Below are 27,821 nucleotides of genomic sequence, written 5' to 3'. Positions count from 1 at the left end.
CAAGTTGTCCAGCTGGCAAGTTTTGGGACAACAACAAAAACAGAGCAACGTAGTCTATAAGAAGGGGATTGTGTGTTTGATCCATCCTTCTTTAAAATTATTTTTTGAAATTATAAAATAATTACACCACATCTACCACTTTCTTTTGTGTTTTTCAACCTTCTTGTGGGCTCCACCCTTGATCTCTTTCAAATTCGGGGCCCCTTTATCATTAGTTGTTGTTACACACACACACACACACACACACACACACACACACACACACACACACCCTCCTCAGTCTGTTACATATAATCTCAGAGCTGACCACTTGGTACTAGATACCCAGTTGGGAAGATCCTCCCTGGGAATGACCATTTCTCCTGCTCTCAACATTCTCCAGTTGCCTGGAGTTCTTTGTCTATGGTTGAGATTTCTGCCTTCCATGACAGCATATCTGTTGGCATTGGCATTGTCCGGGTCTTGTTAGGTAGCCATGCAGATGATGTTTCATGGGCATAGCCCCTCTGGTACTTCTAGGAGACACAATCTCATAGGAAACTTCCTGTTCCTCTGGCTTCCTGCCCTCCCTTCCTCAATGACCCCCATGGCTTAGGTGCAGGAGTTGTTGTATATGTACCTGTTGCTACTGGGCACCACACAATCTCTTGTTCTCTGCATTTTGATTATAGCTTCCTCCATCTGTTCAAAAACTGCTTTGATGAGGGGTGAGAACTACACTTATCTGTGGGTTCAGGGTAAATATACAGAAGGTAGTTGGGATTATGCTGCTTTAGTTAGGTGGCAGTTTTTTTGGCAGTTGCAGGTCCTCTTCCAAGGTGATTACCTCAGGTAAGGGAGTTGGCTAGGGTTTCTCTCTCTCTCTGTCTCTCTCTCTCTCTCTGTCTCTCTGTCTCTCTCTCTCTCTCTCTCTCTCTCTCTCTCTCTCTCTCTGTCCCCTCTCCTCTCTCTCCCTCTCCCTCCCCTCCTCTCTCTCCTGCTCTCTCTCTCTCCTCTCTCTGCTCTCTCGTCTCTCTCTCTCTCTCTCTCCTCTCTTCTCGTCTCTCCTCTCTCTCTCTCTCTCTCGTCTCTTCTCTCTCTCTCTCTCTCTCTCTCTCCTCGTCTCTCTCTCTCTCTCTTTTTCTCTCTCTCTCCTGGACACTTTTTATTTTACAGGGGAAGACTTCTGAGGGTAATATGAGGAGATGAAACCTTACTTCAAGAACACAATATTTTATTTAGACATTATTAGGCCAGTGGTGGCTCATGCCTTTAATTCTAGCACTTGGGAGGCAGAGGCAGGCTAGTCTCTGTGAGTTCCAAGACAGCCTGGTCTACATAGAGAGTCCAGAAAATCCAAGGCTACACAGAGAAGCCCTGTCTCAAACAACCAATATATTATATATAATGTCCTCTGATGCATCATTTTCATGGTGAGGCTGCAACACATGGTACCCTATGTCAGTTTCTTACAAGGTTAGAAACACTAGCCCCTATTTTCCTCTCATGCAAAGTAACCACTCCTGGAGGGGCCTCTGGGGCACTATTTACTATATGTTAGTCTATGGTTATTGAATAATTCATTTGGGTCTTTCTCTGAGCAAGAGTTTCCCTCTCTTCACTGACCCTGAGCTTTTCTCTCATGATAAGCTCTGATCTCTTATGGATTCCTTGAAGAGCCAGCTTCCTCTCATCTTCTTAATATGCATATATACACATCCACACAAATGGCCTTTTCAGGGTCCTAGAAGCTCTTTTGTGTACAAAAAAGGCTTTTCTTCAAAGAATGATGTACTAAGCTGAAGCTGGTGGAGGGTGCAGAATTAATAAAAATAAAGGGTTTCAAATTCAAATCTAAAACAAATTCTTCCCAAAAATAGTATAAAAAAGAAAACTATACTCATTCCATGAGTCCATTATTTCCTGATAACTAACCAGGTAGAAAAATTATGAGAAAATTACTAAAAATATAATCCTCACAAACATATATGTAAAATTTTCAACACAATACTAACAAGTCAAATCTAGCAATACATAAGAGTGATCAAGCCAAGGCCTATTGGTAAGGGGTGACTTCTTTTAGGATTACAAAATTATTCTAACATTGAAAGTCAGTGCAACTCACCATAACAACAAGTTCAAAGAGAAAAACAATTTGACCTCTGAAAAGATATAGTGAGAAAGGAAGGATTTGGAAAGGTTCAAAATTCTTTCATAACAGAAACTCTAAATACTAGCAATAGAAGGAAACTCTCAAACCACAGAAGGAGCTTAAAATTAAGGATAGATTTTTTTTAATCATCTTAAGTCATGATAAACACTTAATATTTCCTCTAAGCCTAAGAATATGGCCAACCCTTCTAGCTAAGATTATACTATTGAGCCTCGCCAGCACAACAAAGCAAAGAAAGTGAACAGATGTCAGACGATCTTTATTAGCACATGGCATGTTCCTCTGCATAGCAAAGTCTAAGGACTTTTAACAATTACTAAACTGCTATGTGAGTTTAACAGGGTCACAGAAACAGATCGATGGAATCCAATTGGAGACCTAAATATAAGTCCACACTACTACGGACATCTGACATTTTACAAGGAAACCAGAAAATGCATGCTATAAAAAGAAAGATGTCTTCAACAAATGGTGCTGATCAAACTGGGTGGGCTGCATGTAGAAGAATACAAATAGATCCATATTTCTCACCCTGCACAAAACTCAACTATAATTGAATCAAGGACCTCAATATAAAATCAGATACACTGAACCTGATAGAAGAGAAAGGGGGGAATGAGAAGCTTCCACGTGGCCTTTAAAGAGGAAATGAATAAATCTCTTAAAGAACTGCAGGAAAATACAACCAATTAGGGGAAGGAAATGAATAAAACTGCTCAAGACCTGACAATGGAAATAGAAGCAATAAAGAAAATACAAATTGGGGAAATCCTGGAAGGGGAAAACCAAGGTTAGAGAACAGGAACCACAAGTATAAACATCAACATCAGATACAAGAGATGAAAGGGAGAATCTCAGGTGTAGAAGATACTGTAAAAGAAATTACTACATCAGTCATAGAAAATGGTGAGTTTAAAAAGTTCCTGATGAAAAAATAAAGTAGAAAGAAAAAAGAAAGGAAAAGAAAATGAAGGCACAAATACCCAAACTCACAGGACACAATAAACACAATGCTAAGAGTAAAGTTCGTAGCACTAAGTGCCTTCACCAATAACTTAGAGAGATCTCATACCAGTAACTTAACAACACACCTGAAAGCTCTAGAACAAAAAGAAGCAAACACACCCAAGAGAAGTAGATGGCAGTAAATAATCAAACTCAGGCCTGAAATCAATAAATTAGAAACAAAGAATTAATGAAACCAAGAGCTGGTTCTGTGAGAAAACGAACAAGATAGACAAACTCTTAGCCAAACTAAAAGACAGAGAGGCAATGTCCAAATGAACAAAATCAGAAATGAAAAATGGAACATAACAACAGACAGTGAGGAAATCCAAAGAATCCTTAGGTTTTACTTAAAAAACTTGTACTCCCCAAACTGGAAAATCCAAACAAAATGGATAATTTTTTTTGATAGATACCACTTACCAATGTGAAATCAAGATCAGGTAAACAATTTAAAAAGACATGAAACAGAAGAAAAATTGCCAAACTCATTCTACCTAAACCATACAAGGACTCAACAAAGAAAGAGAATTTCATACCAATTTCCCTTATGATCATTGATGCAAAAATACTCAACATAATACCATCAAACTGGATCCAAGAACACATTTTTTAAAAATCTTTCATCAAGATCAAGTAGGCTTCACCCCAGGGATACAGAGGTGGTTCAATATAGGGAAATCTATCAATGTAATCCACTATATAAACAAACTGAAAGAAAAAAAGACCGCATGATTATCTTATTAGATGCTGAAAAATACCTCAGACAAAATCCAACACCCTTTCATGTTAAGAATCTTGGAGAGATCAGAGATACAAGGTGCATATGTAAAAATAATAAAGGCTGTATACAGCAAGCCTATACCCAACACCAAATTAAATGGAGAGAAACTTAAAGCAATCCCACTAAAATAGGGACAAGATGAGGCTGTCTACTTTTTCTATATTGCTTCAGTATTGTACTTGAAGTCCTAGCTAGAGCAATAAGACAACTAGAGGAGATCATGGGGATATAAATAGGAAAGGAAGAAGTCAAAATATCGCTCTTCTCAGATGATATGAAAGTATACATAAGTGAACTCCCAAATTCTACAGTTCCTACAGCTGATTAACACCTTTAGCAAAATGGCTGGATACAAAATTAACTCAAAAGATCTTGTTCTATGAAGGACTTAGAATAACTTACAAAAATAAATGTAAGTAAAGACTAAAGATAAACAGATGTTGGAAACAATGAGAAGGAAACAAATAGAAAATAGCAATATTGATACCAAGAAATGCAAATTCTAAACTCCTGATTCTTGGTGTGAAAAGCCACATTGGATTTACAGCTCACACTCTTCACTTGCTAGGAGCAAGCTGAGTCCTAAGGAAGAGATTGCTTTCCTCTCATACCCGGAGACCTCATCTAGAGGAAACAACTGTGATATGAATGGTTTCTCAGCCACAGCCCCAACAAACTGAACAGCAAGTCTCGTATAATTCTTCAGTGTAAGCCAAAGCGTGGATCCACACTGCTACAAAATCACATGGCCTTGAAAAGGTCTTAGAAGAATGTCTCTCTGTCCTTTCTGGTCAGACTCTCTAAATACTTCATGAAACTGGCTTTTGACAAGTGTTGGAAAACAGAGAAGTCAAAATAGTTATTTCTGATAAAACTTTGAATTTGAATATTTTGAGTTTTTAATTAACATATGAACAATTTGGGTTAAGATATAGTGTTAAGGCTTTTGAATATTAAGGCCCATAACCAAAACCCGCTGCTACTTGAAGCTAGGATACAGGACACACTATTAGGAAGGTTAGAGAAACTCCCAAGACTCAGTCTTGGGACTTCCAATACATCAAGGAAAAAGTCTCTGGCCCACATTTGTAAAGTACAGCACGAGGCCATAATGGTTTTGGCACAGAAGGTTTTCAGAGCATATGTTAGTAGTCATCCACCCTAGGCACCGAAAAAATTTCAATAACATATACAGAGCATTTCTAATTTTAAGCAGTGCGGATTCTGGTCAAACACTTCAAGATGAATTGGCTGCAGATCATATTCTCAGATAGTGAGATGATTTGACCAGTGGTAGGGAATTGCTGGACATAAGGCACACCAAACACATAGCACCTCTTCCAGGGATGATGTAGTTACAGTGGTTGATCTTTTCTTCTGGTGACACTTAGCCAGCAAGGTCCATTATAGGGCACGTTTAGTACTCAGAAACTCTCTGGAAAGCACAAGAGTGGATCACTTTGAAAGGGGATCAGACCAAGGAGGCTACACAGAGGGGTAAGGAGGATGACAACTCGGTGGACTGGAAACTCAGAGTTGAAAGGGAAGATGGGAGGCAAATTTAAACACAAGAGACACATGCTGGGTCAGCTCTCCTTCAGTGATTTGTCTCCAAAGATTCATAAACCCCACTGAAGAAAAGGAAATGAAATTGATGACTATGCAGGGACTTTCATCCCCGCCCCAGTGGAATATTTGTTTATTGATCATTTATATGTGGGATCCTGTTCTGTATCCATGTTGCCCTGAAATTTACACTGTCCCTGTGTTAGCCTCCTGCATGGTTTTATGTGGGATTACGGTCATGACCACCACAACTGGATCCCTGAAATTCACCTTTGAATGTTTTGTTCTCTGTATTCTTTTTATATACTGGAGATCACACCAGGGCCTCATGTATGTTGGGCATGTTCATAAGCCACGTAATAAGTAATAATGCTGACAACTGTAGAAATATGCAGTAGTGCATAACAGGCCTTGGAATAGAAGGAAGAGGAAAGCTCATAAAGAAAACCTGACACATTTATATTGTATTTAAAAGTATTTTGCTACACATTTATGCATGTATATAATTTGTTTTTATCAAATCTACCTTCTCTCTCCCCTTCATTTCCTTCCTTAGTCCTCTACCATTTTTCCTTCCCAATGTTATGTGCTCCTATTTTTTTTCTATTTTTTTATTCTCACTGAATCTATTTAGTGACACCAGATTGCAAATAACATGCATAGATGTCAGAGAGTCCATGGGGTCATTATATTAAGAATAAATTTTAAAAATTGTCTCAGAAAAATGAGGGAGGGACTAAAAGCTGACAGTCCTAGGGAGACTACTCTGATAAAGAGAACTGAGCAACACCCAAAAGGAAATCTCAGGGGAAATTTTACTTTTAGAAAAATGGGGAAATAAGCAATACATGGGTAAATCTAAAACTGATAGGTTGCACTATTCATGGATATCTGAGAGAAATGAGCAGTTTGGTTGTTTGTGTCTTCCCTGTCAAGGAGGATAATGTCAGGGGGAAAAATGTTCAATTGACCATAGCATGAAGACATGCACCAGAAGGACCACGTGTGCTGCTGTAACAAATGTCTCCAAGTATCAGTGCCATGTGTGGCAAAAGCTCAACACTCATTTGTGCAAAGTCTTTTTATATGTCACATTGATTCCAAAGTCAATTGTCCTTTCTATGGTCACACAGAATTCCAAGTTGCTTTGATCTTATAAACTTTTCACAGACAAGTAGTATTCTCCCCACCCCTACTCCCCCTCTCTCTGTCTCCCTCCCTCCCTCCCCCATCTCTGTCAGTCTCTGTTTCTGTCTCTCTCTGTCTCTCTGTCTGTCTCTGTCTGTCTGTCTCTCTCCCTCTCTCTTTTTCTTTGGTATGTGCTCATGAGTGCATGTATCTACATGTATGTGTGTGCATGCATGTGGAGGCCCAGAACCAATTAGAGGATCTGGGGAGCTAGTGAACCCTAGAGATCTACCTGTCTCTGTCTCTCTAGTCCTGGGATAAGAAGAATATATCAGAAGATTCAAGATTGTGTCAGATGCAGGATAGCAGTGAATGCAGAGCAACTGACAGACTGAACTGTGGGCCCCCGAACACCAGCATCTGTGTTTCTAAGGTGAGAGGAGAGCCCACAGTGGGGGAAACTAATGGGTCGAACCTCAGGTCACCTGGATCATCCCTGGAAAAGAGTCTGGGTCCCTAGAGGGATGGTCTCAGCATTTAGACACAAGCCTGTGTGGGGCTCTCACCATTCCATGAATATCTTCTGGGCACTGGAGGGCAGGAAGCTCCAGCCTCAGGTCTCCTGATACCCAGGAGCCCTGGGAACAGTCCCAAATGCTACTTCAAAGCTCAATCCATCTCCCTAGGGAGACAGAACAGACCTTTGGGCTGGAAGCTCTCCAAGATGGCTGCATCCTGCAAGCACAGTGTCTAGGCCATGCAGCTCATTAACCTTGGAGCAAGAAAGCTAGGGGAGGGGCACCTGCCTTCAGGACTTACTCTAGTGATAAACTAATCCCTGAGCTCCTGAGGAGTCCAGTTGGTCCACAGGATCATACATCTGAGGAGAGCAACACCACTCCAAAGCTCAAACTGTCTCTCTAGGAAGATGGATCAGACCTCTGGGCTCAGAGGTTCTTGAAGAAACTTGCACTCAACAAGGACAGTGTCTGGACAGCTGCAGCTTATTATCCTCTGAGCAAGAAAGCCAGTGTAGATGTCGCTGTCTCTGGGCCTTCCTCTGGTAGGAGGAGAGCCCCTGGGCTCCTGATGTATCCAGTTAGTTCACAGGATGATAAATCTGAGAAGAACCATGCATAATTCCCTGAGACCACTCACCAGTATGAGACCATACCCACTAATCTGAGAAGGGCTCCTTTGAGAACATCCAGCTTCCTGCCTATGGCTCTTCCTTAATGTAACACCCCTTAGAATTCTAGAAGGCACCAGAAACCACCAGCCAACACCAGAGACAACCATATGGCTAAAGGCATGTGTAAAAACACAATCAATAAAAGCCAGAGCAATATGGTACCCCCAAAACCCAATTATCCCATGGCAAACAGCTATAGATACTCTAATACAACCAAAACATAAGAACATGACCTCAAATCAATGCTTATGAATATGATAACAGAGGAAACAAATAAAATCCTTAAAATATGCAGAAAGACATAAACAGATTAGAGCCTTAAGAGAGGCCTATAGAGAGGAAATGAATAAATTACTCAAAAAAAAAATTACAGGACAATTCAAACAAACAGATGAAGGAAATCAACAAAATGGTTCAAGATCTGAAGATGGAAAGAAAAATAATAAGGAAAGTACCAACTGAGGAAACCCTGGAGATAAAGAATTTAGAGGAAAAAATCAAGAGCTACAGAGGTAAGAAATATCAACAGAATACAAGAGATGGAGAAAAGAATCTCTGGTATAGAAGATACAATGGAAGAAATCAATGCATCAATCAATTAAAATGTTAAATCTAAAAAAATTCCTGACACAAAACATCCAAGAAATCAAGGACACCATGAGAAGACAAAAACCTAAGAATAATAAGAATAGAAGAAAGAGAAGATTGACAGCTCCAAGGCCAAGAAAATATTTCCAACAAAATCATAGAAGAAAAGTTCCCCGATCTAAAGAAAAGGTGCTTATAAGCATACAAGAGGCCTACAGAACACCAAATAGATTAGACCAGAAAATAAAAATCTCCCCATCACATAATAGTCAAAACATTAAATCTACAGAGCAAACAAAAATATTAAAAGCTTCAAGGGAAAAAGGCCAAGAAGCATATAATGGCAAACCTATCAGAATCATACTTGACTTCTCAGCAGACACCTTAAAAGACAGAAGGGTCTGGGCAGACATCTTGCAAACTGTAAGAGATGAAAGATGCCAGTCCAGACTACTATACCTAGCAAAACTTTCAATCACCATAGATGGAGAAAACAAGACATTCCAAAACAGAACCAAATTTAAATAATATCTACACTCAAACCCAGCCCTACAGAAGATACTAGAAGGAAAACTCCCACATGAAGATGGTAACTACACTCTCCCCTCCCAAAACCCTATAGGATATAAATAACTTCACTACAGCAAAACAAAAAAGTAGACAAGCACACAAACACACTACCACAACCAACACCAAAGTAAAAGGAACTAACAGTCAATGGTTATTAATCTCTCTCAACATCAATGGATTCAATTCCCAATAAAAAGACAAAGGCTAACAGAATGACGTATAAACAGAATGGATGCATCATTCTGCTGCATAAAAGAAACACACCTCAGCCACAAAGATAGATATTACCTGGGAGTAAATGGCTTGAAAAAGCTTTTCCAAGCAAACTGACCCAAGAAGCATGCTGGAGTAGTCTTTCTAATATCTGATGGAATAGACTTTCAACCAAAATTAATCAAAAGAGATGAGTAAGGACACCTCATACTCATCAAAGGAAAATTCCATCAAGATGACATCTCAATTCTGAACATCTATGCTCCCAAATACAAGGACACCCACATTTGTAAAAGAAACATTAATAAAGCTTAAGCCACACATTTATCCCCACACATTAAAAGTGGGAGACTTCAACATCCCACTCTCACCAAAGGCAAGTCAACGAAAGAGACACTAAAATAAGAAACAATGGCACTAACAGATGTCATGAATCAAATGAATCTAACAAACTTTTCACCAAAACACAAAAGAATATGCCTTCTTCTCAGCACCTCATGGGACCTCTTCCAAAATTAACCATACGGTCACAAAACAAACCTCAACAGATACAAGAAGATTAAAATAATACCTTGTATCTTATTAGACCACCATGAACTAAAGCTGCATCTTACCAATAACAGAAATAACAAAAAATCCACACATACAATGAAAACTGAGCAACTCTCTATTCAATGACAACTGGGTCAGGGAAGAAATAAAGAAATTAAAGACTGCCTAAAACTCAATGAAAATGAAGACACAACATGCCCAAACTTATGGGATACAAAGAAAGCAGTGCTAAGAAAAAGTTCATATCATGCTTTCATAAAGAGATTGGAAACATATTATACAAGTAACTTAATGGCACACCTAAAATCCATAGGAAAAAGAGAAGCAGACACACCCAAGAGAAGTAGATGGCTAGAAATAATCAAACTCGGGGCTAAAAATCAATAAATTAGAAACAGAGAGGACAATTCAAAAAATCAACAAAACTGAGAGCTGACTCTTTGAGAAAATCAACAAGATAGACAAACCCTTAGCCAAACTAACTAAAAGGCAGAGGGACACTACCCAAATCAATAAAATCAGAAATGAAAAGGGGGACATAACAGCAGACACTGAGGAAATCCAAAGAATCATTAGGACTTACTTCAAAGGCTTATATGCCACAAAATTTGAACATCTAAATGAAATGGACAATTTCCTTGATAGATTCCACTTACCAAAGTTGAGTCAAGATAAAGTAAACAAATTAAATAGTCCTATATCCCCTAAGGGAAAAAAAGCCCAGGGCCAAATGGTTTCAGAGCAGAATTCTATTAGACCTTCAAAGAAGAGCTAATACTGATACTCTTCAAACTACTCCACAAAATACAAATGGAGAGAACATTCTATGAGGCCATAGTCACCTTGATACCAAAACCTCACAAAGACCCAACAAAGAAAGAGAATTTCAGACCAATTAATACAAAAACACTCAATAAAAGACTCACACACTGAATTCAAGAACACATTAAAAATATCATTCACCATTACCAAGTAAGCTTCATCCCAGGCATGCAGAGGTGCTTTAATATATGGAAATCCATCAATACAATCAACCATAATAACAAACTGAAAGAAAAAAAAGCACATAGTCATCTCCTTAGATGCCAAAAAAACATTTTTACAAAATCCAATACCTGTTCAACTTTCAAGTCCTGGAGAGACCAGGGATATAAGGCCTATACATAAACATAATAAAGGCTATATACAAAAAGTCAATAGCCAACATTAAATTAAGTGAGAAAAACTCAAAGAAATCCCACTAAAATTAGGGACTAGACAAGGCTGTCCATTCTCTCCATGTCTCTTCAACATAGTACTAGAGCAATAAGAAAACTAGAGGATATCGAGGGAATACAAATTGGAAAGGAAGAACTCAAACTATTGCTATTCACAGATGATATGATAGTATACATAAGTAACCTGAAAAATTCCACCAGGGAATTACTACAGCTGATAAACACCTTCAGCAAAGTGGCTGGATACAAGGTTAATTTAAAAAAATCAGTAGCCCTCATGTATACAAATGACAAAGGGGCTGAGAAAGAAATTAGGGAAACTACATCCATTCACAATAATCACAAATAATATAAAGTATCTTAATGTAACTATAACCATGCAAGTCAAAGTCCTGTATAACAATAACTGCAAGTCTCTGAAGAAGGAAATAGAAAAAGATATAAAAAAATGGAAAGATGACTCCCATGCTCATAGATTGGTAGGATTAACAGTAAAAAATGGCCATCTTACTAAAAGCAATCTACAGATTCAATGCAATCTAGTTTGAAATAACAACACAATATTTCACAGACCTCAAAAGAACAATTCTAAATTTAATATGGAAAATTAAAACTAAAACCATAATAGCTAAAACAATCCTATACAATAATAGAACTTCAGGAGGTATCTCCAGCCCTGACTTCAAGTTACACTACAGAGCAGTAAAAATTGCATGGCACTGGCATAGAAATAGACTGGTTCATCAATGGAATCAAATTGAAGACCCAGAAATTAACCCACATAACTATGGACACTTGATTTTTGACAAAGGAGTCAAACCCATACAATGGGAAAAAGACAGAATCTTCAATAAATGGTGCTGGTCTAAATGGATGTCTACATACAGAAAAATGCAAATAGATTCATTTTTATCACCCTGCACTAAACTAAAGTCCAAATGGATCAAAGACCTCAACATAAAACCAGACACAGTAAATCCACCAGAAGAAAAAGTGGGGAAGAGCCTTGAACTTAATGGCATGGGAAACAACTTCCTGAATAGAACACCAATACCAACAGCCCAGGCTCTAAGATCAACAATTAAAAAATGGGACCGCATGAAATTGAAAAGCTTCTGTAAAGCAAAAGACAGTCTCAATAGAACAAAACAACAGCCTATAGACTGGGAAAAGATATTCACAAAGTCTACATCCAACAGAGGGCTAATATCCAGGATATATAAAGAATTCAAGAAACTAAGCACCAACAAACCAAATTAAAAATGAGGTACAATGCTAAACAGAATTCTCAACAGAGGAATCTTGAATGGCTGAGAATCACTTAAAGAAATGCTCAACATCCTTAGTCATCAGGGAAATGCAAATCAAAATGACCTTGAGATCCCATCTTTCACCTATCAGAATGGCTAAGATCTAAACTCAAGTGACAGCACATGCTGGCGAGGTTGTGGAGAAAGAAGAACACTCCTCCATTGCTGTGGAGTGCAAACTTATACAACTTCTTTGAAAATCAATCTGGCACTTTCTCAGAAATTTGGCAACAGTTCTACCCCCACGACCCAGCTATACCACTCCTGGGCATATACCCAAAAGATGTTCCACCATGCAACAAGGACATTTGCTCAACTATGTTCATAGCAGCTTTATTCATATTAGCCAAAATCTGGAAACAACTTAGATGTCCTTCAACAGAAGAATGGATAAAGAAATTGTGGTACATTTACACAGAGGAATACTATTCAGCTATTAAAAACAAGGACATCATGAAATTTTCAGGCAAATAGATGGATCTGGAAAAGATCATCCGTAGTGAGGTAACCGAGATCCAGAAAGACACACATGGTATATACTCACTTTAAAGAAGTATTAGTCCTACAATACAGAGTAACCATACTACAGTCCACAAATCTAAAGAAACTAAGTAACAAGGAGGATCCTAGGGAAGATGCTTAATTTTCATTCAGAAGGGCAAATAGACTAGATTCTGGAAGTGTTTGAGGAGAGGGAACAGGACAGGAGCCTTACACAGTTGTCCTCTGAAAAAACTCGGGATCAAAGCAGATGCTGAGACTCACAGCCAAACTTTGGGCAGAACACAGGGAGTCTTTTGGAAGAATAGCAGAATAGAAGGACTTGCAGGGGACAGTAACACCACAAAAAGACCAACAGTGCCAACAAATCTGGGGCCTGAGGAGACTGATGCACCAACCAAGGACCAGGCATGGGCAAGACTCAAATGTAGCCAATAGGCAGCTCAGACTCCATGTAGGTCCCCTAGTAAAGAGACCAGGGGCTGTCTTCAACATAAATTCTGTTCCCTGCACTTAAGTCATTTCCACCTGGGAGAGGCATTCTTGCTAGGCCACAGAGGAAGAGGATGCAGGCAGTCCTGAGGAAACAATAGTCTAGGATTAGTTGGTAATGGAGGAAGGCTTCCCTTTTCTGAAGACTAAGGTACAGGGATGTGGGGAAGAGGGAGGAAGGGTGGGACCCCAGGAGAAAACAAGGGAGGGGACTACAATCGGGATGTAAAGTGAATAAACTAATAAAAAAATTAGAAATTACATAAAGACATAAAAACAAACAAAGAAGTATATATCACCACACTGGTCTTTTTGTATGTGAGTTCTGGGGTTGAATCCCTGTCCTTAAGGTTGCTTGGCAGGCACTTAACCTACTGTTTCTCCCCAGCCTTGAGAGGTGGTAGTCTTCAGTTCCTCTTATGTTAACTGGCCAGTTAATTGACTTTGTAGGAAAGGGCAAGCCCTCTGAACATTTGAAGAAAAGAGACCTAGTACTATTATGGCAAAATTGTGAGAGACACCCCTCCCCAACAGACCACCCAAGATCAGAGTCCAAATGCAATTGCGAGGAAGTCTTTATTGCAGGCTCGAGCCCAGGCCACCTCCTATGCACTAACACAGCAGATGCAGGGACATGGCCCCAAGTCTCAATTGAGAAGGGCTTTTATATGTTTTAGACAAAGAAGTGGGTTTTACAGTATATGATTGGAATACATTTTGTGGTTGGGTAATAGGTGTAGGGGCAAGTTGACCTATAGAAAAGATTGGTTGAATCAGTCATGGAGGTGTTCAGAACTTTGGCCTGGCTTCTCCTAATTGGTTGTTGCTGTGTGTCAGACCATCTCCTGGACCAGTAGAGAGTATATTTGGACTTTGGGTGCTTTCCCAAGGTAAGCTGATTGTGTTCCTAGGGGAATTTTCCTGTTTAGACTACTTTGTGGTGTTTCCTGGAATCTGGGTTCAGCCCTTGGACAGATTTAGTACAAAATGGAGTTTCTTTTTCAAAATGAAGTTTGTCTGGTCCTTACAGTACCTCCAGCAAGAGACCAACAAGAGGTGTCTCTACCTCCTTCCTTGGCTCTGCTCTGAACCTATCTATACTCACTTCCCTTGGAGGATGTTTCCAGAGTCTGCTGCAGGATAGTGTTCTCCAATTCCACTCTTTCCTTCTGAGTGGCAGAAGCTACTATGGACCATCTGTGCTCTGACGATGCTTTCAGTCAGTCCTGTGCAGGTCAGTGTGGTCTGAGTAGATAACATGAAAGATGACCTTTGATCATGCCAGGAAGAAGGGGACAGGAATTATGGGTATAGGGTGATATTGGGGCTTTACAGACATATGGCCAATATCAAAAGCCAGACCTTGAAAGCAGGCGGGGGCGGGGGGGGGGGATGTAAAGGTGTTGTGCCTTGGCTAAAAAGGAAGAAAAATGCTATATGTTAGGTTGACCCAGTAGCTGGTCTACACACTGAATAGAAAAAAAAATGTATAAGAGTAAAATATATTAGAGTTAAAAGAGACGAAACAAAACACTAACGTATCACAATTAACCACTGGGTGTTAAAAAATTTAGATTATTTATCTTATTTATATGAGTGTTTTGCCTGCATGTATGTTATGTGCACTATCACATGCCTGCAATGCTCAAAGAGGCCAGAAGAGGGCATTAGATTCCCTAGAACTGGAGTTGGGGTGATTGTAAGAGAGCTTTTGGGCGCTGTGAATGAAAACCCATTCTCTGCAAGAGTAACAAGTGCTCTTAACTGTCCAGCCGTCTTTCCAGACCCTGGAAGTCCTTCTCATAATTATAAATGGTGAAGAAGATTAGGAGCCCCACAAACCGGTCTCACTTTCCCAATGCACCAGAACCTAAAGAGCTTTATGTAGAGGCCCCAGTGTGCCTGCCTTCATTACCTTCAACCCCCTAGATGAACTCTAGATCAGGTACAAAGATTTTTGAGGCTCCTCTTGATCAGTGACCCCTGAAAGAACCACAGTCTAACCTTTAAGTATCTCAAGACACTGATCAGGAGTTATAATGGGCCATTGATCTAACCAAAGGGTAATATTTTCACCTTAAATGGGGATTTTGCCTGTGTTAACAACATACAGCTGGTGAAGGTATTGCTCTACTTTTCTCTAAACCATTCTTTCTGTGTAGCCCAACAACCAGGACAGCAAATAGGTAAAATAAATAAATAAAATCAGCTCTACCATAAAAATAAAACCCTGGGTGAGGAGAGTGTAGCTCAGTGTTACAATATTTCCCTGGCACACACAAGATTCTTGTTTCAATCCCTAGTGTGTAGTGACTGAGAAGGGTAGAGAGGGGGAGGGAGGGTGGGGAGGGGAGGAAAGAAGAAAGTCTTGTCAATTGTGGCAGCATGGGTAGACTTGGATCACATTATGTTACGTGAAATAAGTTAAGCACAGGAAGTTAAAGACCATGACTAACTGTTCATATGGTGTGTGTGTGTGTGTGTGTGTGTGTGTGTAAAGTTGTTTCCACGGAGGCAAAGAGTAGAACATTCACCCACTAGGGTCCCAAAAGGAGTAAAGTGACAGAAGACTGAGACAAGTTAGATAACAGGGAAGAAAATATAGTTGGCAGAAGGAAACAATCCTAGTGTTTGCTAGAACAGTAGGGAGGCTGTCCTCTGCAACTATTAACATAAACCTCAAAACAACGAGAAGATAGAAGCTTAAGAGTTCCTAACACAAAAACTGCTAATTACCCTAATTTAAACATTACAGATTGTATATATCAAATGATCACATTGCACTTCATAAGTACACATAATCATAACTCAATAAAATATTTAAAAGAAAAAATACTTACTATAGGTCTGATATAATTTAAGATTGATAATAACTCTCAAAGAAACTGCAGAAATGGTTCCTCAGCAGATTCCTCACACCGTTGAGCATCCACTCATCAGCGAGTGTGGCGCACACATTTCTGGGGACACAGAAGCTGGGATTATATTTTATAAATCATGACGCCTAGGGTTAGAAAAGATAATCGTCCTGCACCGCTCACGCAGATGAGACACCGCGGATCAGAGACTCCTTCGGGAAGCTTGCCTCTATCTGCCAAACACACGGAGTGGGTTTCTCTTCCAACTGGCAAAGTCATGACCGGAAAGAGGTGGGTCGGCGTGGGGAGGCCGACTCTGAAATACAAAGTTGAATTGAATTGTTTCAGAAGATGTGTATAAAAAAGCTGGAAAAATGAATAATATGATTCAGAAAAGGAAAGGAAACAAAATGTCCTGAGATACCAGGGAGCAGCTAAGCTCTCAAAACAAAGTCTTTCACTTAGGAAATTTTAAGTGAAATTCTTGCAGGTTACAGGCTGAGCTGTAGGGGGCAGCAAAGACACAGGCTCTTTGATAAATTATTCACAAATGCTGGTTACCGATATTTATTGTATATTCTGCGTGTGTGTGCGTGTGCGTGTGTGTGTGTGTGCTGTCTAGATTTAAACAGTGTGGATTATTTAGAGAAACGTGACATATTAAGGCTTAGAAAACTGTGATGGCAAATTAGTTCGGTCTTGCAGTCTTATATAACAGGAGGAGGCCTTGCGAGCTGAAATAATTTCCAAGGCTCATCAGTTAGCTGGTATTGCAGACCACCCGGGCCCACTCCACAAACCTTTTCTCAATGTATTTGTTGTCTCATGGTTTGCCAAAGTTTAGAGACAACCCATGTTTTTCCACCCTGAAATCATTCAGTCATTATGGAGATTTGAGTTTAAAGACATATTCATGCCTGGTGAAAAAAGACTGATTGGCTTGGGTAAGCCTAAGGCTGGTGTTTTTAAAGTGCCTTAATTAAACTTGGACAGAGGGATTTCTACACCGAGCCAGATTAATTTAAATTTGTTCAGCCAATACTTCCAGGCTTTGGACTCTAGGTGGCGACAAAGGACCTCTGTTTTGCTTTCACATGGCTCCAGGAACACACCTGATGTAATAGTTGAAGCGCCTCCAGACTAAAATAATTTTCCCTTAGCAAAGCTAATGACCAGGTTTTGGTGCCCGCTGTTCATATGCTATAACTGTTTTCAACACAATTCTCTGTCAGTGACTGTTATTTAAGAGATTTTGTTCTCTGTCATGTCGTATGTTTGGCAGGGTTGTATCTAGAAAGAATTTTCATTGACTTTTAGACCTCATAGCTCGTGTGGCGGACTCTTGTTTTTCCTGAGCCCATTTCTGCCTCTCCCCATGTCTCCCCAGGCCAATCACATTGTATGACACCCCCTCCCAGCGCCAGTCACTGTATATCCAGTGGTGTCAGCTTTAAAGAGGTACAAAGGGCCAACCTAAAAGGAAATTAAAAACAAAACAAAACAAAACAAAAAACTGATCCAGAGTCTTGCAGATTGGGAATGGAGAGGATGGTGTGTCACACATCAAGTTTCTGGCTTGGTGACATGGGAAGAGAAAATTCTCTTCAAGGGGGATCCAGTCAAGAAAGTTGAAGAAGAGACTAGGGGAAAGGGGATCAGTGAGAGTGACAGGGGAGCTATGAGGGTAATGAGGGTGACTATGATTTTAAAGTGCACTGTGTATGTATAGAAATGCCATAACAAACCCATTGTACATACATACATACATACATACACACATACACACACATACATATATATACACATATAATGACAAAAATGAATTTTAAGAAGAGGTCATCTAAGAATGGCATGAGGAGCTTGTGAAATGAAGAACTGGGAATTCCCTCAAGGCTCGGGGATCCATAGAAGACAATTTCCTCCAATGTTGTGACGCCTACTATATCCAGAGAAAGCTTCATGCCCAGGAGTTGTTGGTCAATACAAACTGTACTTGATGGGTTCGGGGATGGGGACAAGCCAGAAGGAGTTGGAGGAGGGAGATGAATGTCATCAAAAAACATTGTATGAAATTCTCAACAAGTTACTTAAAACAGTATTCTTTAAAAATAAGGTCTTTGGACATGGACTCTGTTACCCACTCACTGATCTCTTCCCCCTGGTGGGGCTGCCTTGCCAGGCCACGGAGGAAGAGGGTGCAGGCAGTCCAGATGAGACTTAATAGGCTGGGGTCAGATGGTGGGGGAGGAGGACTCCCCCTTTCTGAGGACAGAAGGAGGGTGCAACCCAGAGAAGGTGATGGAGGGGGCTACAATCAGGATGTAAAGCAAATAAATGAGTTTAATTAAAAAATAAAATTAAAAACTTGACTCTTTTTTTTAAAATAAGATATTTGAAAAGTAGCTGTCGAGGTCAACATAGTTTTATAGTTTTGACTCAGACACAAGCAGCACTGTGGTACATGAGTGTGGATGCATATGGATTTTTAACCCCCTAAACCTCTGCGGAGACTCCACTGCCTCCAGCCAAATCACAGGCAACATGAATGTCTCTCTCTAGAACCCTTTACCACGGCAAGAGGAACAGTGCACACCTAGAATTGAAGTTCATTTGAAACCAGCTCTTACCGGATTCATCCATGCAAGGTTCAAAGGAAGGAGGGGGCTCACTGCAATTTGTTGGATTAACATCCTAAATAATACTTGGGCACTCATCACCTCTGCTGTGTCTGATAGAGGTATTCAAATCATCCTTCATCAAGGAAAGTACTCAGCGTGGAAGTATTGAGAATTCAGAGCCTTCGGATTAGAATCAGTTAAACCTATAGTTATAAATGTTCACCAACGAACTCCTGTAAAATGATAGCCTAATGGCTCCTGTATCAGGCAGGAGTTTACAAACAAACATGGCTACACATTGGTGCGAGGAAAAATACCAGAAGGATGCTGTGGGATTTAGGTAAAGTGTGAGATTGAGTCTTTATTTTGTCCTAAAACTACAAGGAGAGCAGAAGACAGAGCCTTGACACTAACCAAATATTTAAAACACTACCTGCCAGCTGACCAGCTGAGGCACAGCCGTGACTAACGGTAGATGCAAAGTAAGTGAAGACTTAGGAGGAGATTTTCCACCAGATAAACCCATCTGGATGATCTAAAGACTCGTTGCTTTTCCTAGAAATCCAACCACTTGACTCAGTCTTTAAAGAGCTTGGCATTGGGTGCGGGCTACAGTTTGGCATCGTCAGAGTTATAGAAGTAGACGATAGCCTCTCTCCATTTCTGTCTCTGCTTCCCTCGTCCTACTCTCCACACCAGCCCAAGTATTAGATTCAGCTGGGCCAAGAAGGGGAAGGAAGCAGGACTGTGCATTTGTATAGCACCATTCTCTGTGGCATCTGAGACGCTCTGAGCCCTCCCTGCTTGAGGTGGGAACAGGAATAGCTCCCTCTGTTTCACTGGGAGGAGAATGACGCTCAAAAGGGCGGATGACTTCCGGCCACCCAGTAAGCCCTCGACAAAGCCAAGATGAGGACACGGGGAGTTTTAATTTCATGTTTCTCCACTCTCTTCTTTATTCTTCATTCACATGTTGGCCCAAAACTTCCTTTTCATTGTTGGCTAAAAACACGTCTCTCACGTGTTTTATAACCACAAGTCAAAACCTTTTCTTACAGCCACGTCTTGAGTGGAACTTTGTCTTCAGTCGTTCACTTCTGCTATCACAGAGAGCTAAGACTGAGTCTCTAGGGAATGTCAGCTGGGAGTCTGAAGGTGAAAGGTCATCCCCTGCTCTTCCTTTGGTGACTTGTCAACTAGCCTCTCACCATCGATCAATCAAACCCCTGACCACCGACTGCCTACCATGTGGCTCGCTGATTCTGTCAAAACAGGGCCCTTCCTTGCCACACATCTGCCCTCCGCACAGCACCTCCCATTTTTTCCCCACCATTCTTTTTCTGACATACTCACTCCATTTGTCCTCCCTGATCCACACAGTTGCACTAATTCTAACCTCGGGAATTAAACAGTAACTTTCCGCTGATGTGGAAGCTTCCATGAACTCGCACTCAGCACTTCATGTTGTTGCCAACCCACCAGTGTGGATTTTTATGCAATTAAGACAAATAGTAGCTATACCAATGGTTAAAAGTCAGGAGGAAACTTGAAGTTCATGAATCAGCCAAGTTTCTTCTGCAAAATAAGGAAACAACCAAAAAGAGGTCAAATGGCTCTTCTTGGTTGCATAATTACAGACAAAATATTACTGACCAGATTTTTGACACTTAATATGCTATTTTCTCCTGGATGGAGCCACTAGCTTCTACTTACAATTCTTTTTAAATAATAGTCATTTAGTATCATTTATATTTTACAAAAGGGTACTTTTTAATTTAAGAAATTATACTTTTTAACTTTATTAGTTTATAACATGTTATAGCCCACATAGTATTTTTGTAATAATTTCCCCCTAAATGTTAAAGTAACATGTGTTTAATGGATAAAACTTGGAAAGTGAAGAAACTAATAGAGAAAAACACCCATTATCACTAATCAGAGATCATCATGTTTAACATTTTAGTGTATCACTGTCTAGTTTTCTTTTTCAGTTCTTTTTCCTTTTTACATTGTGGAAATTCTGTTGTTTCTAGAATTTTATTTCCCAGGATTTTGTTTGTTTACCATGACATTTTAAACTGCTACTGTGTCATTGTAAACTCTTTGTACACGTGATATAAATAGCTAGCTCTGTTCTATAACTTGATGTAACTGTTATTCCCAGCAAGCTCTAAGCCTGGATATTTTATCCCAGTCCCATTTTTCCAGTCTCTTAAGTGAAACCTATTTATTTTATCCATCTATGTGCTTTTATTTGAGGGAATAGTCTCTGGAAGGGAAGTTGGTTAAAACATATTTATATTCTTAGCGTCTTTGATATATTTTGTTCAATTACAAGAACTTGATGCCAACCCATATCCACCAACAGGCTTTGTAATACTTCTTAGGGTATTTTTCCTCAATCACTATCTCATTTTTATTCAGTGAGTCTTCACAAGACTGAATAAGGAATCCAACTTGAGTCATCATCCTGGTTAGGGCACTGCCAAAGGGTTGTGACCTTTCTTAAAACACCCAAAGAACTGGTCCTGGGGTAACCAAAAGGCTGACTTATGGGAAAGCCCAACCTGGTCACCTTTGGCTGGCTTTAGTGGCCTTGACCTTTCCTAACTCTCATCTTCAATTGTTTCCTTTCTACTCCTCATAGCAAGCTGATGAAAAACGCTTACTTTGCTTTCTCATCTGTAGGTAAGTCAACCTTTTGATCATTACATATAGCTTTCTAATGTTATAGGGAGTCAATGAATTTCCCAGAGACAGTGACTAATTTATTACTTCTAGAACATTATAAATTTTCCCAATCAGAACATTCTAGAGAGAGAAAAGAAGGTGCCATATAATTAGACAAAGGCAATTGATAACAAGCTGAGCTGAATAGCTGCTCTGCTCCTGTGATATTCCCCCTGTCTCCCAGTCACTCTGCTCTGAGAAAAAAAGGAAGATGTCTCCAGAGACAAATGTGCTTTCTCTGGGCACAGCTGATGTGTGTGAGGGGCATGGACAGACTGAAGCAGAGGCAGGAATAGGGAGGCAGGAAACAAGAATACAGGCTGGTTTATAAAACTAGTCCGGGAGAATGCCGACCCCAGACCCATGCCTGTCTTCCCACTGATTTGTTTAAAGCTAAAAGAAAAAAGAGATAAAACTCAATAGGTTGACTATTCATTGGACATTACTGGGTCAAAATTCTCAGATCAGTTTGCTTGTACATTTGTTTTCTTTTGACTGGAGGTCTTCTTTTTTATTATATTTATTTAGCTCCTGTGTGTGTGTGTTTGTGTGTATGTGTGTGTGTGTGTGTGTGTGTGTGTGTGTGTGTGTGTACAAGTGTGTGCCACAGAGTACATGTGGGGCCACAGGACAAGTTGTGGGAGAATGTTATGTTCACTCAGGCAGTTGTGAGGTTTGGGGGGGTCAGGGGGAAACTGCCTTTAGCCACTAAATGCCAGCCCTGGAAGCCTGTTTTAAAAAATACATTTACAGCATAAATAAAAAATTTAATGTTATTAAAGGAATTATTCTCAGTGTGTGTTGATTATTGAAAATTCCAGAGGGCAGGAAGACATCTTTCTTTGGTTATTGACAGAAAGTTAAATGGAAGGAGTTCTGTCATTTAAGGCTGTGTGCCCAAGACTGAAAGTGAGTTTGTTTGCCTTCAAGTGGGAATTTTCTCAGAGCTAGAAGGAATTTAGGAGATTATGGGTTTCAGCCTCTTACCTTCAGGCAGTTAACCCTAGAACTCCAAACATACTTGTGAGGGACTTAGAGATCTCCAGGTGAGAATGCTACTGTCTTTATGGGCTGAACTGACTCTGGCTCCTGCCCATCATACCTCGCCCACCACTCCCTCTGCTGCTGCTGCTGCTGCTGTTGCCAGTTGCTGATGCCTGATCATGATAGATGACGTCTTTGGGTTCCTTAGGATGTACCAAGCAGTTTCCTAAGCACTTCTGTTACTGCGCAAGTGCTGAAGAGATGGCTGAGTTTTCTTATTTTATTACATTTCTTTGTTTGTTTGCTTGCTTGGTGTGTGTGTGTGTGTGTGTGTGTGTGTGTGTGTGTGTGTGTGTGCACGAGAGAGAGACAGAGAGAGACAGACAGACAGACAGACACAGAGACAGGCAGGCAGAGACATAGTTGGCATTCATAGTATTTTTATAGGAACTAGATGTAAAGTTAAGTGGGTTATCCAAGGTCTACATACCCCAGCAGAGTAATGCAGTTAGCACCACGACAATCCTCCATGTAGGCCAATGTCTTCTCCTCTATGTCTGCATATTTTTTACCTCTGGAGACTGCCATTTACAAGCTGCCTGTGTGTCTGGAGACCAGACTTCTGAGCTTCAGGTCTGGTGTCAGCCACATGCTGTATTCCGACTGGCTTCCTTGCACACTCTCCTCCCACTGACAAAAAAACAAAAACAAAAACAAAAAACAAAAACAAAACTTGAGCCTAGGAACTTCCTAATCTCTGATTTCTAGCATAGCACTGTTTCATAGGCCTCCAGCACAGTAAAGTGCATGCTGCCGGCATCACGGTGTAAGAACTGCCTCTCCACTGGGTTGGTGAGAAATGCCTATCCGTTGGGTTGGTGCTGTGACTGGAAATTTGTCTAATCCATAGACTGTACCAGCAGAAACAGGACAGAGAAGGCTGTGGGGGACACTTGTGACTTTGTTGTGAAATTGGTGTTTGGAATTGGTTGTTTTAAACCATGGCTCAGCCAGGATTTGGAACAGTTTAAAAGCCAAAAATGTTCACTGTTACACGCCAGCTGCTCATTCTTCTTCGTTTTCAAGACCTAGGGCTTCTTCACTGGTAGGCTCCACAATTGAAAAAAGGAAATGCTGTCATAAGACAAAGCACTGAAGTGGGTTTGCTTTCCCCACACATGATTTTGGAACCACAGAAATCTGACTTCCATTTCAGATTTTGTTTTCAATATCTAGCATACACATATACCCGGGGCTGTGGGTGGGGGAGAGGGGAAGGAGGGATGGAGGGATGGAAGGATCAAGGAGGATGGGAAACTAACAAAGAAACAGGAACCTCACAAAGCAGCATTACATACTAATTCTGTACATTTCCCTTAACACTGGACTTGGCCCTCAGAACAGTTCCTTAGCAGATGAGTCTTGCAATCTACATTATAAAAGGCATGGTATCTTTCACTGAGTGGTGAGATGTTGGGGTGAGTAAACCACGCCTTTTTTTAAATAAGAAAAACAAAGCATGTTTATTACATTGGTTACATAATAAATTGAGTGACTGATTGAATTATTCTCTGACACTCTGGCACCTACAAGTACAACCATGTGTGTGCACATGCACACACACATACACACACACACACCAAACAAACAAACAAATGTAGTAAAATAAGAAACCCCCACAGCCCATCGGTTGGAATTTCCATTTATTTGTGTTAATAAGCATGGCCCTCGCTGAGTGCCAACGACTGAGTGGATAAAGTTTTGGATCCCCATGGGCACTGCTGCTGCTATGAAGTCAGTGTGAGGGGAAAGTCTTTTCCTCAATAAATGTGCTGCCTAGCTGTGCTGACAAGACACATTCAGAAGGCAGGGATGACAATCACTCCATTGTTCTCATGAAACCAGTGAAAGCAGAGAGGGCAGGATGGAGGCAGGGAAGCAAATGCTGCAGCCAGCTGAGAGCACATATGATGCCCTGACCTCTTCAGTTAGCCCTGAGGTTTCAGTACTTCTGTCTTCCTTGGCCAGTGCCATCAAACACCTCTTGGTGTGCCACAGGTCCCTCTCCGCTTTGGCACTTCATCTTACTTCTGGTTAGTCTTGCTTTTCAGAAAAGTCTGTGACCAGTTCCTGAGCCAGTTCTCAGCCTCTGGGCCTTGCTTTCTCTTTTGGGAACCACTATGGTGCCCTGCTTTCTTTCTGCCCTGATTTTCTGGGGGGCCCATTCATCTATAGGAGTCTCGTAGGAAATGATGCAGTTAGCACTTTCCTCACCGATATAAGTCTCCAAATTCTTAACTGATATTCCTTTCCTGGGCACAGAAGACACTTAGAAGGCGTGCAGCAAGATGCCAAAACAGCACAGCTGAGGAATCCACAGAAGGCAGAGAGCATCCTGCACAGGACTGAGAATATTAGTAAACCAGAAACTAGCAGTTTGGAGCCAGCCACAGAAAGTTCTTTCGAAGATATTGGCCTTACACGGCCCTACAGGAGTTTCTGTCTTTTCGTCTATAAAATGGTGATGTAAAAAACACAACTCCCATGACTATGACCTAAGAGCTTTCTGTTATAAAGTGTCTACCAAAAGGCCTGGTGTAGGGCCAGTGAGATGGCTCTGCAGGTAAAGGCTACTGTCATAAAAGCCTGCCAACCTGGAGTTCAACTCTCAGAACCCACGTAAAGGTTGAAAGAGAGAACCAACTCCACAAGATTGTCTGCTAACCACCATACATGTGTTGTGGCAATGTACCCCCTACACACACACACACACACACACACACACACACACACACACACACACACCACACTCATGTACAATAATAGTCATTAATAAGTAATTTTAATGTTTTGGATAAAGTTGCTCCTTTGTAGAAGTATGGGAAGAATGACCTAAAAGAGGCACTCCTCAGTCCCAGAATTCAACATAGGGCGCAGAGAGAGAATCAGTCCATTTGTGAGATTCTTCCATAATTAGTGTCACAAAGGAGGTCCTTGTGGAGGAGCATTAATATCAAGGAAGAACTGTGAAATCTAGTGTGTGAAAAATAATGAAAGAATAAGGCATTCTGGTTAAATAGTCTTGGTTAATAAAGTTCTTGTCATGATATTTTTACAGAAGGGAAGCATAATACATATTCCTTGACTATGCCATATAGATAGGTTATATAATATATACATGTCACAAATTCTCAAATTTTTAAAAAATATGATATTTTCCCTATAATGTTAAAACCATGTAATATGCACATTACTCCTGGGAGAAGGGCAGTTGTTGCAATCTGACTAATCAATGTCCCCATAAGCTCATATATTTGGACACTTGGTCCCCAGTTGGTGGTGCTATTTGGGAGGCTGTGGGACCTTTAGTAGATGCAGCCTTCCTGGAGGAAGTAACAGAGAGTCACAGAAAGGTGGGCGCGTTTAGAGTTCATTGCCTCTTCCTGCTTAGTCTTCTCTCTCTTTCTCTACCTCCTACACGCAGATAAAATGTCATCTCTCGCGTTCCTGCTCCTGCCGACATGCCATGGCTTCCCCACCACTATGGACTCTAGCTCTCTGGAAACATAAGTCAAAATAAGGTCTTTCTTCAGCAAGTTTATTTGATCATGTTATTCCCATCGTTTCATAGCAACAGAAGAGTGAGAAACTGAAACTGGAGAGTGGGCTTGTTGCTGCATAAAGACTAGCCATGTGAGTTTTGGTGGGGTAGGGGGTGGAAGACTTTCGAACGTTAGACTAGAAATGTGGTTGCATGCTGTAAACAGAGACCAATGGGCCATCCTAGAGAAGCCTGGGAGACAATAAAGCTGAGGGTAATACAGACAGTGAAGGCCCAGTTCATAAGCTCAGAGGGGAGCAAAGATGCTAATCAGCACCTACACTGGAGGCCATCCATGCCACATCTTAGCAAAGAATCTAGCTGTTTTCTGTCCGTGTCCTGAGAACTTACGTGAGGATGAATTAAGAAGTAATGTCCTGGTTTTCTCAAGACAGGATAACACTGAGTGTGTGGGATGCTTGCTGCTAATTACTCTATATATGTCTACAGTGAGTAAGAGCAAGTGGGGCAGAAAGAAATCTAAAATGTGTATCTGAGAGAGGAAAAGAATACTAGGATGCTGAGTATGGCAGCCAAGATGTGTGCTGAGAGAAGGGCATTGGTTGTTGAGGTTAGCACTGGTAAAAATAAACAAACAAACATGAAAGTTACTGCACAGCAGAGTCGGAGTGTCCCCCTCCCTCCTCAGTGAGGAGGCCCTGAGAGGCCACCATGCAAATCTATAAAGGTGAAGCCTGAGTTGTGATGGAGAGAGACCTTGAAGACAGTGAAGATAACAGAGCAGCGAGACACCTGCCGAGGAAAGCCACAGACCAGAAGTGGAACCAGCCCAAGGAAGACCAGGAAGCTACAAGGCCAAGGCCAGAGAAGCTCTTTGAAATTCAATAAATGCTGGACATGGGGTGTTTGTTCTGCTGGGTTTGGGTCTTGCTTTGATCCAATTTTTCTCACTTTGCCTCAGTGTCTCTTTTTTGGAGTGGGGATGTATACTCTGTGCCACTGTCGGATGAGGCTTGTCCTTGAAAATACAACACTGATATCTCTGCCCATGCTCCTTCTCCCTCTTTTTTCTTCAAGCCAAAATTCTTTACTAAATTGTCTTGCTTCCATCCCTAACACAATGAAGATAACTGACTGTTCTAAACTGTGAGGCATCTAAACTGTGAGCCAAGAGAAAACAACTTTCTTCACATGTCGTTTCAGATATCGAACCATACTAACAGAAAGTAGGCTAACGCAGGGTCATGGCAGTTGTAATTATTCAAGATGAAATGATACTGGATTAGAGTCCTAACTACATTGCCTGATGTTATCCCAAGAAGAGGAGAGAGCTGGGGTTGGGGATGTTGCTTGGTGGTAGAGAACTTGCCCACAAGCTGGAAAGATGGCTCATCAGATAAAAGTTCTTAAATCAATGTGGTAAAAGAAAAAAATTGAGTGCTGCAAATCATCCCCTTACCTCCACATCACAACACACAGTACACACACCTACACACACAAAGAAAGGAGGAAAGAAGGAAAGGAGAAATAGAAGAAATAAAGACTGAGAAGAACATGCCGAGAATGTACAGGGTCCTGAGTTTGATCCTCGGCACTGCAAAAAAAGAAGAGGAGGAGGGAGCATGGGGACAGAGGCGAATGGAAGGAAGCCAGGGCACAGTGAGGACAGCAATGAAGAACGCAAGCCACCATCTCAGTCCCAAGGATGGCCAGCAAGCACCAGAAAAAGACAAGGACAAGGAAAGACACTTTCCTGGCAGCTCTAAAGGATGCAAAGCTCGGCTCATATTTCTGAGATG

The sequence above is a fragment of the Acomys russatus genome, chromosome 1 (genome assembly GCF_903995435.1).
Source record: "Acomys russatus chromosome 1, mAcoRus1.1, whole genome shotgun sequence".
Lineage (NCBI taxonomy): Eukaryota > Metazoa > Chordata > Mammalia > Rodentia > Muridae > Acomys > Acomys russatus.
Note: the sequence above shows the minus strand (reverse complement) of the source record.